This window comes from Columba livia, chromosome 1 (assembly GCF_036013475.1).
Source record: "Columba livia isolate bColLiv1 breed racing homer chromosome 1, bColLiv1.pat.W.v2, whole genome shotgun sequence".
NCBI lineage: Eukaryota > Metazoa > Chordata > Aves > Columbiformes > Columbidae > Columba > Columba livia.
This window is the reverse complement of record NC_088602.1, coordinates 100,717,853-100,731,908: the sequence shown is the minus strand read 5'-3', so window position 1 is coordinate 100,731,908 and position 14,056 is coordinate 100,717,853. Positions and strand designations below refer to the sequence as shown.

General features: G+C 43.3%; 1 protein-coding gene across 1 annotated transcript in view; it reads left to right on the top strand.

The window, feature by feature from the left end:
• PRRG1 (proline rich and Gla domain 1) overlaps positions 1–14,056 on the top strand; it is a 55,948-nt gene that overhangs the window by 34,914 nt on the left and 6,978 nt on the right. Inside the window, exons 4-5 of the transcript XR_010473985.1 lie at positions 12,015–12,136; positions 12,241–12,670. The gene's annotated coding sequence lies outside the window, so the exon portion shown is untranslated. The remainder of the gene's footprint in view (positions 1–12,014; positions 12,137–12,240; positions 12,671–14,056) is intronic.

The following is a 14,056-nucleotide window of genomic DNA, read 5'->3' as shown; positions in this document are numbered from 1 at the left end:
CCTCCATTCAGCCCCTTGTGTTTGTGCAGCACTGAAATACTGCATGGTGGGGGGAACCAAGCCAGCAAGGTAGAGGAACAACGAAGTGCGTGTAACTTTCCAAGCCGTCCTGTGCAGAGCATAGCCCCTGGCTCCCCTGAGTCAGCTTTTATTTGCATCGCTCAGACCGACATCAGCTGAGGAGAACGCTCGGTGTTCGGTTCAGCAGCATTCAGCGTGCCTGTACATGTGCGGCGTCCTGGCCGTGCATCCATCAGCACGGGCAAATGTGTTTGCACAGGGTTCAGTGCATCACTGCTCTGCGCGCAGGGCTTCTGGCTCTTGAAACGTGGTGGATCCAACTTTAAACTCGTATCATGAGTCTTGGTGTCAATAAAAAATTAAATCATCACATCAGGTTACTAGTGATGAATGTTCATTATTTGTTGTTTCATATGCCCTTAACACCATTTGCTGCTGCTGTAAATCACACTGGTAGATTACTTTTTATCTTCTGCATAATGTGAACTTTGTAAATATTTCCTAGTGCTGCTTGCCTATTTTTGAAAAGAAGAAAAACCACATTCGGCTGAAAGCAATGAGGTGACATCTGTGCTATTTCATTGCTTGCTACACACATATTTGATTGATTTGCTACAAAGTAATTGAACTTTGAGCTTTGCCAAAGAGTCGAACTACACTCTTTTTCTGCAATGGGATCTCAGTAATTGTATTTTAGATTTGGCAGTGAGTTATTGAATGCTAAGTAACAAGTCCATGCAAGAAAGGCCTTGCCTGTATTCTTTTGTAAATGTTATGCAGCATTTGCTTACCATGTAGTTCTCTGCAACATTTGCTAATAATACTAGGACATGTGTTCTCTTTCCCTGTCCTATCTCACTGTATCATGCAATAAAACCACACCAACTACTGTGCTGTTTTCCCCATCTTCAAAACAAGAACTAAGAATCAAAACCTTTTAGCGTGACCTGCTCTTTCCTTTTCCAATTGGAAGCTTTGTGTGGTGCCCAGTGTTAGCTGAGGAGCTTAAAGCATGATGGAAAAAAGTAGTCAAAAAATCTACAGAACAGACCCTAGACCAATTCCATAGGTCAGAGGCTCCCAATTTGATTTTTCTTTGTTTTCATACTCAACCATTGATGCTGGCAGTAGCGCAGCACCCACTCCTCGCTGCACACAAGGACTGAAGTTGCTGGTCTGTGTATCGAGGGTCTGGGACTCCTTTCCTTCGTTGTTCCTCTACCTTGCTGGCTTGGTTCCCCCCACCATGCAGTATTTCAGTGCTGCACAAACACAAGGGGCTGAATGGAGGCATCTGGGGCCAGACACAGCAGCAGTTTGCTGTGACACATGGAGAGGTGCAGGCTGTCACCACCTCTGGCCTTTTCCAGTCTTAATGCTGCCACTACATGTGGATCATTTCCAAGATTAAAACCACTGCAGACAGCATTTCTCACCAGGATTTTCTTTGGAAAGTGATGCTGTCAGAGAAAAGCAAGGACAATGTGACCAGCTCAAACATTTTCCCCAGCAGGTGCTCCTAAACTGTCTTGTCACAAGTCATTTATTTCTATTTACTGTTAGAATTGTTGTTATTTTTTATTTCTTCCTCTCATTTTTGTATTGTCTGCTTTTCTGTTCGTGGTTCTATTGTAACCATGGATTTTTCCTTACAGATGCATGAAGATAAAATACATTTGCCCTCTTAAGGAAAACCCCACATATGAGAGTAGGTCAGACTAGAATTTCTTTTATCTACCCACCTCACCAGTGTTCTAATTAAAACCAAAAAGTTCGATGCTGATGTCTACTGTGTCTCCCAATAGTGATATTTATCTCTCAGTATTCCCTTTTCACATGCAGTCTTGTGGGCTTGCAGTTCTGAACATCAGGTTGCTATCTCTGAATGTAATTTTTCCACCCAACAGCTGTGTGAAATTGTGTTTGGGATTGTTCCCAACTTACCTACAACATCAACAGTGCTAGCGAAAGTAAAATAATTTCTTTAATACATTCACTTGCTAGTACTGTAGGGAGCAGTAAGCAAATTCGTCTGTGAAAGCACCTGACCAGTGCGGAAGGTTGAAGGCAAATATCAGCTTTAAAGTGAAAACAACTGCCTTCCATGCAAAAAAAGTGCTGACCCCAAACCTAAGCCTGACTCTGGGAAGAGACCCAACGTCCTGACAATGAGTGCAACCCACTCAAGTTGTACGTTGGGTTGTACTGTGGGTTTTGCCCACAATAAGCATATTGTAGCGCTTTAGATTTTGTGCTCCATGTGTGGGTGCTCCCCAAAATTTGAGACGTGGGGGCAGCTGAGAACAAAACGTTGCTTTAACATCCTCAGTGGTCTCCAGGGACCGTTGCTGTTCCACATGTGCACTGTGTTGGCTCAGCCCAGCTCTGCCAGCTGTGCGTGCCCGAACGTCCCCGCGCCCTCAGAACAACCCAGGCTGGTCTGGCAACTGAAGCCGTGCTTGGAGCAGAGTTGTTACTGACTATAGGAATTGATATTAACACTCCTGTAGCTATTTTTACTCTCAGTCTGAGCTCCAGATATTTTTTTTTTAACAGTTTAATAACTTTTGCAAAATGAAAGGATGTCTGGAATATTTAGCCAGATATGTCTAGTAAAGGTAAAAAGCTAGATGTTTTGTTTTCCTGTCTCTGGGCATTGTTTTTTTTTTCTCTGAACTTGCTGATTTTTGCATTTTGTGTAATAACAGTGCTGAATAATGATGCCTCCTTTTTCTATTTTCCCTAAAATCTTCCACATGCTCTCAAAGTGCATAAAAATTGGTATTTTTATTGTGCAGATTCTTTAGAAGAAATGTACGTTTGGAAATAATTTCTGATGTTATGTTCTCTGTAATAGTTTTTTTCAGCCTTATAAAGTGTTTTTTGTAGCTCAGTTTCCCTTTTCTTGCTGATTTGTTCTGCCACCTCTATTACCTTTCAGCCTTTCCACACAGGCAACTGGCTCTGTGAAAATGCTACTATCTCCTCCATTGGCAGAAGTGTTTAAAAAAAGCATTTTCTGTCCTGCACAATGCTTTCAGATTTCAAAATTCACTGTTCTGCATCAGCACAACATTGACAGCCTGAAAACTGTTCACAAAATCATGGTATCGATGCCAAAACAGTCAGTGGCTTAGGGCTGCCAGCAGACCCGCAGCCCATGAGGAAGGCTGGTTCTTGCCCTGACCTTGCCATTCACCCACAGGCCCGGAGCAAGGATGTGAACTTGAGTTTCCTCCATTGCAGGGCCTTAGGCTGTTTTGCACATTACAGTAGTCTAGCAGCCTTCATCTTTTTCAAATTTCAAAATACCTTGAAATTTCCTATAGCATATGCAGGCTTCTGGGTATAATGAATTTGAAATATGTACCCTAGACATAATTTATTTATTAGCTCCTTATGGGTTGTTGGAAAGCAGACCAGTATTTTCCTGTTAAGGGATATCACAGGGTGTGAGTTTGAGCTACTCCTTTTGGGTTTTTGTGTGCTGGTGACACCAACCTTCCCATTATACTTTCTGGATCACAAATTCCATCTGGAAGCTAAAAAGCTTTGCCAGTGCAGGTTTTGTTGCTTGTTTTTGTCAAAACTGGCATGATTGGTCCCATGAGCAATTTTAGCTTCACTGAATTACTCTTCAGTATAGAAAGTTTATTAAGAAATTTCCTGAGCAGCAGTAGTTGATGGCTATATGATTGACTACACTGATGTCTCCTAGCAACTTGGCTGAAAAGAAGATCATTCCACATTGCTCATTTGTCCAGAGATTCCCAGATTGCTCTATAAAAACATGTTTATCTCCATGAGGCTGACTAAACCATCTTACTTCATCAGCACTCCCTGCACCAAATTTTGTGCCATACTGTTGAAAAGGCTTCTCCAAGAGCGACTTTAAAGATACAAGCCCCATTATCAGTCTCCTGTTTTGGGCGTAAGATGTATGCAAAATGTCCTCTCAGGCAGCTGAGCAGTGCTACCCCACATCACCATAACGTTCACTTCCCTCTGGCCTGCCCTTTCCCAGCAGCTCTTCTGTGCCAGGGCTTGCAAAGGGTAGAGAGAGACCTGCCAAGTTCATTTTGCTGTCACACAGGTTTTCAGTCAGGTACAGCCTGCATCTCCTCCGTGCCGGTGACAATGACAGATGACGGGCTTGCTTATAGACAACATCATTTCAATAATCCTGCCTTTTAAAGTGATTGCTGTGGTTAGCTGTGAACAAATGCTCTTCTTCCACAAGACTGCACAGGTGAGATGCTGCAAGATGCTACCCTGCTATCCCCCTTCTTTTGGCATTCCCCTCTGCTTTCTCGGATAGCCTCCTCAGGCTGCGGTGACACTGTATGTCACCATCACACCACTGTGTGTTGACCTGAGACTGGCTAACATTCAGCATAGACATGATGGAGGTGTGGCTGGGTGACAGAGATGGCAGACACACCATCCTTTTCCCCTCCCGAAGAAGGGCATCCAGCATTGATGGAGAGCTCATGAACGGGACGTGGTCCTGGAGCGCAGGTTGCTGTGGTGCATGCCCTGTGGTAGCAGCCACCCTGCCTGGCCTGCTGACTGCATTTGGCCATGAAGTAGCACCTCTGAGAAGCTGTCACTACTTAGAGGCCTTTTTTTACTTCAGCACCAGCCTGTGGTAACATGCTCTGCATGACCAAAGGTAACGCAGACAGAACTGCTTGGCTGTGGTGACACCCATAACTGCAGGCCTGTGAGACCTGTGCTGGCTGCCTGTTGGCCTGAGGTAGCTGTTCTGCTTTGTTAACCCCTAACCTGCCATGGACCTCTCTTCTTGAGAGATCACTTCTCTCCTTGTGCCATACCCATGCAACCACAGGCAGCAACATCTTAACTGGGTTTGTGCTGCAGAGGAGGTTGGGTGAGCATCAAAATCTTTCCAGGTCCACAGAGTTGCCTCTTCCTCTCTTACTCATGTGGCCTTAATTTTAATTTCTTTGGAGCACGTTGTAAAAGCTGCATTTTTTTTTACAGGGCTTTGAAGGGAGTATAAAGAGATTATGCAAGAGTGCTTTGGGAATGTTCCTGCCATCGCTGTCGAGTGCCTGATGCAAATTGTTTTATTCACTTTGTTATTTAAACTGCCAGCAGGTATTAATTTTAATAAAATGCTACAGGGTGGGTTTTGCAAGTCTAATTATTGGAAAGGCACTCACTCAGACATGTTAAAAGGTCTCTTTTAATGCCAAATCTAAAGAAAATGATACACTTAAATAATGGTCTGGTCTTTTTCTTAATAATAATTTAAAAAAAAGAAGAAGAGAGAAAAAGAAAAGGAAGACGCCAGGTCAGTTGAATCAGTTATACTGGTAGTAGTACAGGAGTGTTAGAAGTCCTTCAACCCCCTTGTTTTTATTCATGTACGCTTATCTCTGATATCTTTATAACTTCATTGTCTATATTTAGATCAAGTCAATGCACACTTCTCTGCTCTGACTTGGCCTGCCTTCGTGCTGCAGTTGATATCAAGATACCCAGCAAATCCACAGTGGGGAGATCATCAAAACGGGGATATTGGACCAGTCACACAGTACTATCCACCCGAAAGGGCAACCGGAGATACTGGTCTGCTAAACTGGATCAACCAGTGCAGGCACTGGTGGTACCTGTGTGAAAGAGTCAGCCTCCAGAGAGGGTTATTTGGAGGCTCCTGGCATACATGGAGGCAGAGGGGAGGGAGGCATGCAGGAATGCTGAGGTCATGCCAGCAACCTTGCAGTGATTTTCTAACTTGGTAGGTGTTTTCATTCCTTAGGATTTTTTAAATCACCTCTCTGTTCCTTTGATGATGTGTATAAAGTTATCTCTACAGGGCGAGTTGATAAAGTGTCCCCTAAAGCCAAGAGGTTTGCCATATTTTTCTTGTAGAAGAAAATAATTTCTGTCATCAATATGTTTCTTTGTCATATCCCTTTTAAGGCTCTGTCTGTAACAACAATAGAGTTTGGCCTGCCTTATTTCACCTTAAGAAATCAACAGAGTGATTGAAGTTGGATTTCTACATATGTTTATGTATTCAAGTATCAACTCTTGCTCTGCCTTGGGTATGCAAATACCTCTGAGGTTAGAGTAGCAAGTTCCTGTACCTGCCTCTGGCCTTAAATGATCGAATGTGTTCAATGGTTGACTTACTGTGGATGAAAAACACTGATAAAGAACTGTGGAGAGTTAAATCTTTCTGTATTTCAGGTATTTTCCCTTTAGTCATGTTCGTCTTAAACTGAACACTCTTCAGAACACCTTTTCATAGGTTAGGCTTTCTTTTTTATTCTAGCCTGTACGAAGGTGAATTTATAATACAAGTTTTCTTTCACTTGTGTATAACCTTGAGAAAGATTCTTTCAGCTGGTAGTTTGACTAACCTTACAAAGAACAGAGTTGAGCAATTTTGTCTAATCTCATCATGTCGTAAAAGATATATTAAGCTTGTTCTAAGAAAGATTAAAAATGCAGTGATTGTGCAAAAGTCCATTCTCATTACATCTTACCATATAACCAGTTCAAGCTTTTATCTATTGTTGAGCTTTGATTTATCACTAATAAAACCGATATGAGACAAATAATGAAATATTGATTTAGCATCTTGAAACATTTTAAACTGCCATTTTACTCAATGCATCCATAGGCAGCTCAGCAGAATGAAAGTTTTTTTGTACACTGAATGAACCTACCAGTTTTGGCATGACACGACGAAATTGTAGCATAGCAGTAAAATTGCAGGGCATAATTATGCCATCTGTTTCATAGTGGAAAAACAAAGAGCAGTTTGGTGATGGCCCCAAACAATAAATCTGGGTTTAGAAAAGAAGAATAATTGGAGCTTGTAATGTTAGGAACAGCCTCCTTCCCCCTCTGTTGCTCAGCTGCAAAGTTCTCCCTTCTTGGTTTAGGCATCCTTAACTGTTAGAGTTGGCTGGGTTAAGGGCTCTAAAAACATCTCTAAGTCACAGAACACTGATTCAACAGATGCTTGCCTCTTCCTATCTTGTCTCATGTTTTTATCACCTTTTCATTTTTGGAGTGGGCAGAAAGGAAGCTGATCAGGTTGCATTGCATCATCAGGTCAGGTTGCATTGCATCATCAGTCAGTGATAGCAAACGCAGTTAAAGGGTCACAATCTATTAGCAGGAGGCAAGCATGAAACAAAGTTTTTCTTCAATCTTCCACCAACACAATGTAAATTCTAGTAGCTGAGCCCTGTTTTGTCAGAAAACAAGGCAACTAGATTACTGTAAATCATGTAGTATGTGCAAGAAAAGTGTTCTCCTTGGAAAATCAGCAATGTAAGATAAGAGGGATCTCTTACTCTGTCCACTCTTCAAACATTTCATATCATGGCCCTTGTATTTTTGAATATCCTGTGACCTTAAAGAAGGGACCATAAAATACTGTCCTTGTAGCTATTGAAATCTGTAGATACACAATTTGATTAAGATGGGTAATAAATCCTTTTAAAACTTATTTTTGTTGCAAGGTTATAAATGTTATGGCATATCTACTTAGTAAGAAATAAAAAGACATCATTCTTCTTTGATGAGTGGGATCTTTTGCAGGGAGTTTCTGCATGCTTTCTTACTGTTTTCTGTGTGACCTCTTTCCCACAACAGTCCTCTGTAATGTACCCGGGGACCTTCTGTAGTGGTGGTATCTGTTCCAAGTCCATGTCTTGACTTTCGGGGGGAGGAAAGGAGAAGCAGACAAGACATGTCAGGGCTGTTGAAGCCACTAGTTTCTGGTCCAGCTACAGTACCATGATCCCCTCAGGGCACCTGTGCACACTCCCAGTGGCAAAACCCCTCTCTGGCACGTTGTCTTCCCTTCAACCACCCCTCCCCAGCTCCTTGTCCTGGTTCCTCAGCCTGCCAACACGTGCCAAGTACACGCTTTCCTACAGCCTCCCTCACAGCACACTGCTTTACAGAGCTAGATCTCCATCGATCATTTCTGAATCTGCCATCAGCTTCTGCGAAGGTTTTAATCCATACCGAGCTGTCTCCATCAGGCACCTAGTTACCTGCCTGGCACAAACAGGTGCTGAAAGGATTTTAAACGAGAAGGATGGAAACAACTGGGTTTGTTTGTGTTTAAGCCACAGAAGGCACAATTTTTATTTTTTTATAGCGTTTGCCCATTTTAGGAAGAGAGCTTGTAAAACACCATTAAAAAGACAAATGGTCTCAAGGTAATAAAGAAACAATATTCTCGCTTTAGGGACTTAGGCTCAAAACTAAATGACTGTAGTGGTTCAGATTGAAAAAGCAGTAGGAAATTTAATGAACAGTGACCCCACAGGAAAGTCAATCTGTCTGTTAGTGTTTTGTTTTGTCATTTCTTCTGAAAAGTAATAAACTTCTATTATCTAATCTATTGGTTATGGAACCTGGGGTCAGGCTCCTGTTGAGCTTAACTCTGCCAATCTGTCTCAGCTGAAATTAATGACCTTCCCCTTGTAATAGATAAACATCCCAAGCAAGAAGTAAGCACACAGGTGCTCAGGGAAACAGTTATGGTTGTGGGGAAAGGGCATTGTCATGAACTTCACTGCAAGAGCTCTAAATGGTCTGTGAATTCTCCTAATATTAAGCTGATTCAGCCAGTTAAATTATTTAAAATATAAAGAATGAAACTGTGACTAATTAGTACAGGCTGATGCCCAGTCCTATAACATGTCATTCATCTGGATGCTGTATTTATTGCAAATCTTGTAGCAAAGATAGTAATCAAATACAAGATAAAAATATGAACCTCTTTGCTTACGTTTAGCTATTAAGAACATACATTTACTTAACCACGTAGACGGAAGAGGCACCTTGAAAGCTAGCTAATTTAAAGAAGTGTATTTTAGCTACAGGCTAAAATGATTGAGCTAAAAGCAGGAAAGCTGCAAACTCTGTGTAATACCATCCAGACGGGTGGCTGCTGTGAGCACAGGCTGAGAAGAGGCTGGAGAAGCTGCCTGCTCCTGTCCCCTGCCACGAGGCAGAACCAGCCCTGTCCTGTAAGTTCTTCACTTGTGCTAAAGTTTCAGGTTGGCTTCATTTTAATCTTATCTGCTTCTTAAATCAGAAGCTGATCCTGTTTGGTTGTGCTTTGCCCAGCAGCTTGTCCTATGAATGGGACTGTGCGTGGGTGGGATGTGACTTTGGAAGTGGCTGAGCTGACGAAAACTCTTCAGGCTTCACCACTCTTCTCTTTTTTCCCCCAGTTAAGTAGTGGGGATTATCCGGAGTCCAACCCCTATACGTGCACATTCCTCACAGTACACAAATTTAACTGGAAATTTATGAGTTGTTTATATATTCCGTGTCACACTAAAACTGTATTGTCTTTTTTATAAGCGTTCCTGCTCCAGCAGGGGGATTGGACTAGATGATCTTTTGAGGTCCCTTCCAATCCCAAACATACTGTGATACTGTGATAAGGCTTTGATAAAAATTGTGTTGTTCTATTTACATATATATCTCACAGATAGAATTTCTTTAAAGTCTACTCAAGTTAATTTTTGCTTAAAAGCCTATTGCAATTTACAGTCAAATATATAACACAAATAAAAATTCACATCTAAAAAGGTATAGAGCTTTTCATAGTTTCCATCTTTTTTTCTCCCCTTTTTTTTTTTTCAGTTGCTGGCTGGCCTTTGGTTCTGTGGGCTGGAAAAAACAGCTTTCCCTGATAGTAATGTCCTTTTCCACTAAGCAAATCCTGTTGACGCAAAGGAAATTTTCCAGCTCCCCACTGAAGCAGCCCAGGGCAGGGGTTTCAGAGCCCAGGGATATCCCAGCCCTGGCCCAGGCACTGGTTTGATCCCCACAACCAGCAGGTTCCTCCTTTCTGTGCTGCCTGTTGCCTCCAGGCTGTTCCACACAGGTGCAATGGGGCAGAGAGAAGGACAGCAGCCTCCCAGGCCAGCCCCAGTATGACCTTTGCTTCTTTGGCATGCCTGGGCACAGTCCTGGTGTGTCACTATTTTTACTCGTGCTTTAATGTGCTAAACGTTCTTATCAGAAATATGTTCTCTCTCTTTGCCCTGGAAGCACGTGCGTCCAGCAGCAGCCACTCAGTGGCCCCTGCATCAGGGTGTATTCAGCTTCACGCTGCACATTTTTCAAAGCAGAGCTTCCCGATGTCTTTCCTGAAGTAAATTTGGAAACTGCAGGCTTACTAAAGAACTCTTTCAAATACATCTTATGGGGAAAGATACCATATCAGACTTCCCTGTGAGTGTATGGTGCCTCTCCGGGCCAGCAGAAAAGCTGTGGGCAGCAGAAGCGCAGAGGTTAACAGCGCTCTCCATCTGCCCATGGTGTCCAAGGAAAGACAAAACAAAAATGAGAGTAAATTAATTTTTAATTTTTCATGATGGCAGCACAGCCACTTCTCACAGCAGGGCACAGCATTTTTAGAGACTGATCTGCCCTCATCTGTGCAGAAGTAATTGCTTCATCCAGGCTATTCTCTGAGTGCAGTTTCTCTCTGACCTGCAGAGAGTGGTCCCCTCAGAGCTGCCACAGTCTCGGTGGCATAAATGACTCTTTGCTTTCCACCATCTTCACTCCTGCCCTCAGAGGGTGGCAGCACACCCTCACCCATAATGATAGCTTAGTGTGTGTGTCTAACGCAGTGTGTGCAGGGGACCATGTACGTGGGCAACGATTTCACAAACAGTGACTAGTCAAACCAGTTACTTCCTCCATTCCACGGAGCTGCCTGATAGTTTACAGCAATTAAATAGTGTGATATGTGGGAAAAGCACACACAATAGTGTCTGTGCCATGCTAAAAATGTTGACCCTTTTGTGGCCGTGGGCCTGGCACAACGTGCACCCTGGTCCCTGCTGCCACCTGCCCACGCCAGCACACTCAGATGCAGCTGACCGGCTGGTTTGCTCTGGAGGAGTCAGTCCTGCCAGGCCACCCTGCAATGTCCTCCCCGCTTCTTGTCCTCATCATCTGCTGCCCATCCTGCTGCAAATAGTGCAGTCATAGCCTGTACGATCCTTTATCTCACCTTCCTTACTTATTCATTTTAAGCTGTGGCTTGTAAGAATGCATTTCCTCCACCCAACAGCATTAGTCATAGCATTTCTGATGCGGTTCGTCTCCCATTTACCTCTCAACATCTGGTTAATGACTCTCTGTTCTCCTTTCTAATAGCTGGTGACAATGCAAATCACCACCAGAGCCTGGAGCTGGCAAGTAAATTCTGTGTAATGCAAAACGAAGACAAATCGCTCGTCTAGAACTGAGTCACTCGGAAGAAAAATATTTCAGCTGCATCTGATAAGACAGCTGCAAAATAGGCATGGCCTTTTGGAATATAAGACAGAAAATGAAATATGTGGGAAAAAAACATTTCTGGATGGCATTATCAAAAATGTTTAGCATATGGTAGCAGTTTCCAGTCAAGTGGAAGATAAACCTTTTATAGACTGCAGTAGGAGCACTGATTCGCTGTCAGTGGCATTTTCAAAAAGCACATTCAGATCATCCAGGTTAGGAGGTGATACAGAAATTTGTCAGCTTAACAAGGGAGGTTACAGACCTGAGGGCAAGATACAAAATACAGTATTTAATTGCATGAGCCAATGAAAGTAAGGACGTGAACCCATAGAATTTTACTCACACTGTTAGTCCTATTAAAACGACTGATAAACAGGCTGCCCCCTGAGGATGAGTTGTAGCACTGAGCCTCCAGTTTAGTTTTCTTGTAGAGTGCCTGAGATATGAAAAAAACGAAGGTTTCTTCTGATGTTTAGTTGTCCTATACAGTTAGCAGCAGAGGGTCATATTAGCTTCTGCGAGATGAAAGAAATTTAATGCATACTGATTATATGTTACTGCTATAAGTAAAATAGCAACACTTTATAGGAATAAATGCTCTTTCTATAAATACTATGCATATATTGTAGAATGAAATTTTTAGTTCAAGAGCCTGATCCTGTTATGATTTTTTTCCCATGCAGGCAGGGAAGTGCAATGGATGTTGCTATGTTGCCCTCTCGTGGGCCAGCCTGGGAACTGCAGCTGAAGAGGCCGGAGCCGCCAGCTCCCTCCTTCAGTGTCACCAACCTGAGCTGGACGCCAGGTGATGCCCTGCCTGAGAGAAAGTGTTCAGAGACCTTCGCCCGATAAACATTTAGTCAAATAAGTCAATTTTCCTCTAAATATTCTGTTTCTGCATTTCTGCAGAAAACAGCACTGAGGCGAGGTCCCTGCTGGAATTGCAAAGATCGTCCCATAGCATCCAAACAATGAGCAGTCCAAATTCTCTTTCTGCGTGACTTGATGTAGCAAACAGTGACTAAAAAGCAGTAGGATGAACAACGTTATTTGGTGCCACAGCGCATGGATGAAGCACATGTCAGTAGTGAAGAGTTCCAGGGATGAAAGTCTACACACAGATCTATGTTGCTTTACTGGGAATGATGCCATCTATCACACAGATTGCTGCAATTGCCTCCCACATTGTTATATCTCATCTCTATTCTGTGCTTTTCTTCTGGGAATTTTAAAGCAGCGTTTTCCTGTCTAGCCAAGCTACTTTTGTCACCCGCGCTGAGAGAGTTGTCTGAGTACTTCATGGTCTCTGAAATATTTATCCTCTCACTTTTCTTGTCAGGTAAGGAAATTCTCCATTTTGCAGATGACAAAGTGAGACACACAGATTAATTCTCAGCTCCAAAAAAAAGAGATTTATGCATGCAAAGTGGTGGTTAGGGAGAACTGAAGAGTCTATATCCAAAATGCACATTGCAAAAAGCCCAGTTCAATGGCAGGAGGTGTCTGCTGGCATGCAGGAAGCTGGCAGGGAGTTCTCTTCTCTGCCTGAGGGACAGGAAAAGTGACAGAGGTTCAACTCATGTTACAAACCATTTATTTCTGTATATGAAATAGAAGTTCCTAAATAGAACCGCATTCAGCTTGGACTTCAGATGCAGCCTGTGCTACCTGCAATCATGTAAGGGTGGAGGAGGAGGCACAACCTGCAAAGCCCCCAGAGGTGAAGGAATCAAGAGAAGGTCTTGTCCTACCCCGCTGTGACTAGCTGAGGAAAGCGCTGCCTCCTTTGTTTTATGCACATGAGACACCTATATCGCCCGAGAAAAACTCCCACAAGAGCCTGCTGCAGTGTCAAAACAGGCCTGGTCTTGGCTTTGCTGAGCTGACCAGCTAGGTGCATGCTTAATTTGTGAGGCTTTCTGGGGACTGACCTGCTGTTCAGAATTCATTTCACTAGTCTGAACTGTCCTGGAGTCCAATGACAATGACTTTGTCACAGAACACGATGCCCTGCTTCTGTCCAATAACCTAGAGCACTACTCCAGGAAATATAAAACCTGTGGCCCAGGTACTTCTAGTGCCATGAAGGTTTGAGTCTCCATCTCCCTGAGCTTAGAAAAATGCCCTAAACATCAGGCACTGCTTATTTGGGGTGGGAATGGTCCCCATTTGTCTTGGGCCATTGCACATCTGAGAAAAGAAGGACCACGGCACCAGCAGAGAGGAGCTCAGTGGGCTGTGTGTTTCCTGAGAGCAGGACTCTGGCTCCTACTCTAGAGCGTTTTCTCTGTTTTATGAGCACTATGTTTCAATTTTCTCAGTAGCTGAGGAACCACAGAGCACCCCTGCCCAAGCTAAGTGCATATACCCAAGGCTATGTATCCAGTCCCCGATGGGGACTCTTGCCATCTGCTCTCATAAATTCAGCGCTTTTGATTACAGGGCAGCCTGAGCTCAGTAAGAGAGGTGATGATCCCGTCTGTACAAAATGCCGCATAAACTGATAGCTAACAGGTTTTCCTGTAATGTAGAGCCATTGGTTCAAATGTCTGCAAGGGTGATGCTGGTCAGAAATGTAGCTCTCACCTCCTGGGCACATTTCTTAGTCCCTGGCTATGGAAGAGTGTAGGCAAGACACTGCAGACGGTGCTTTTGGAGCTCTGAAGCCCTGTTACTCTGGGGAAACATCAAAGGCGAGGTTTTAGACACACAACTATCTCAGTGT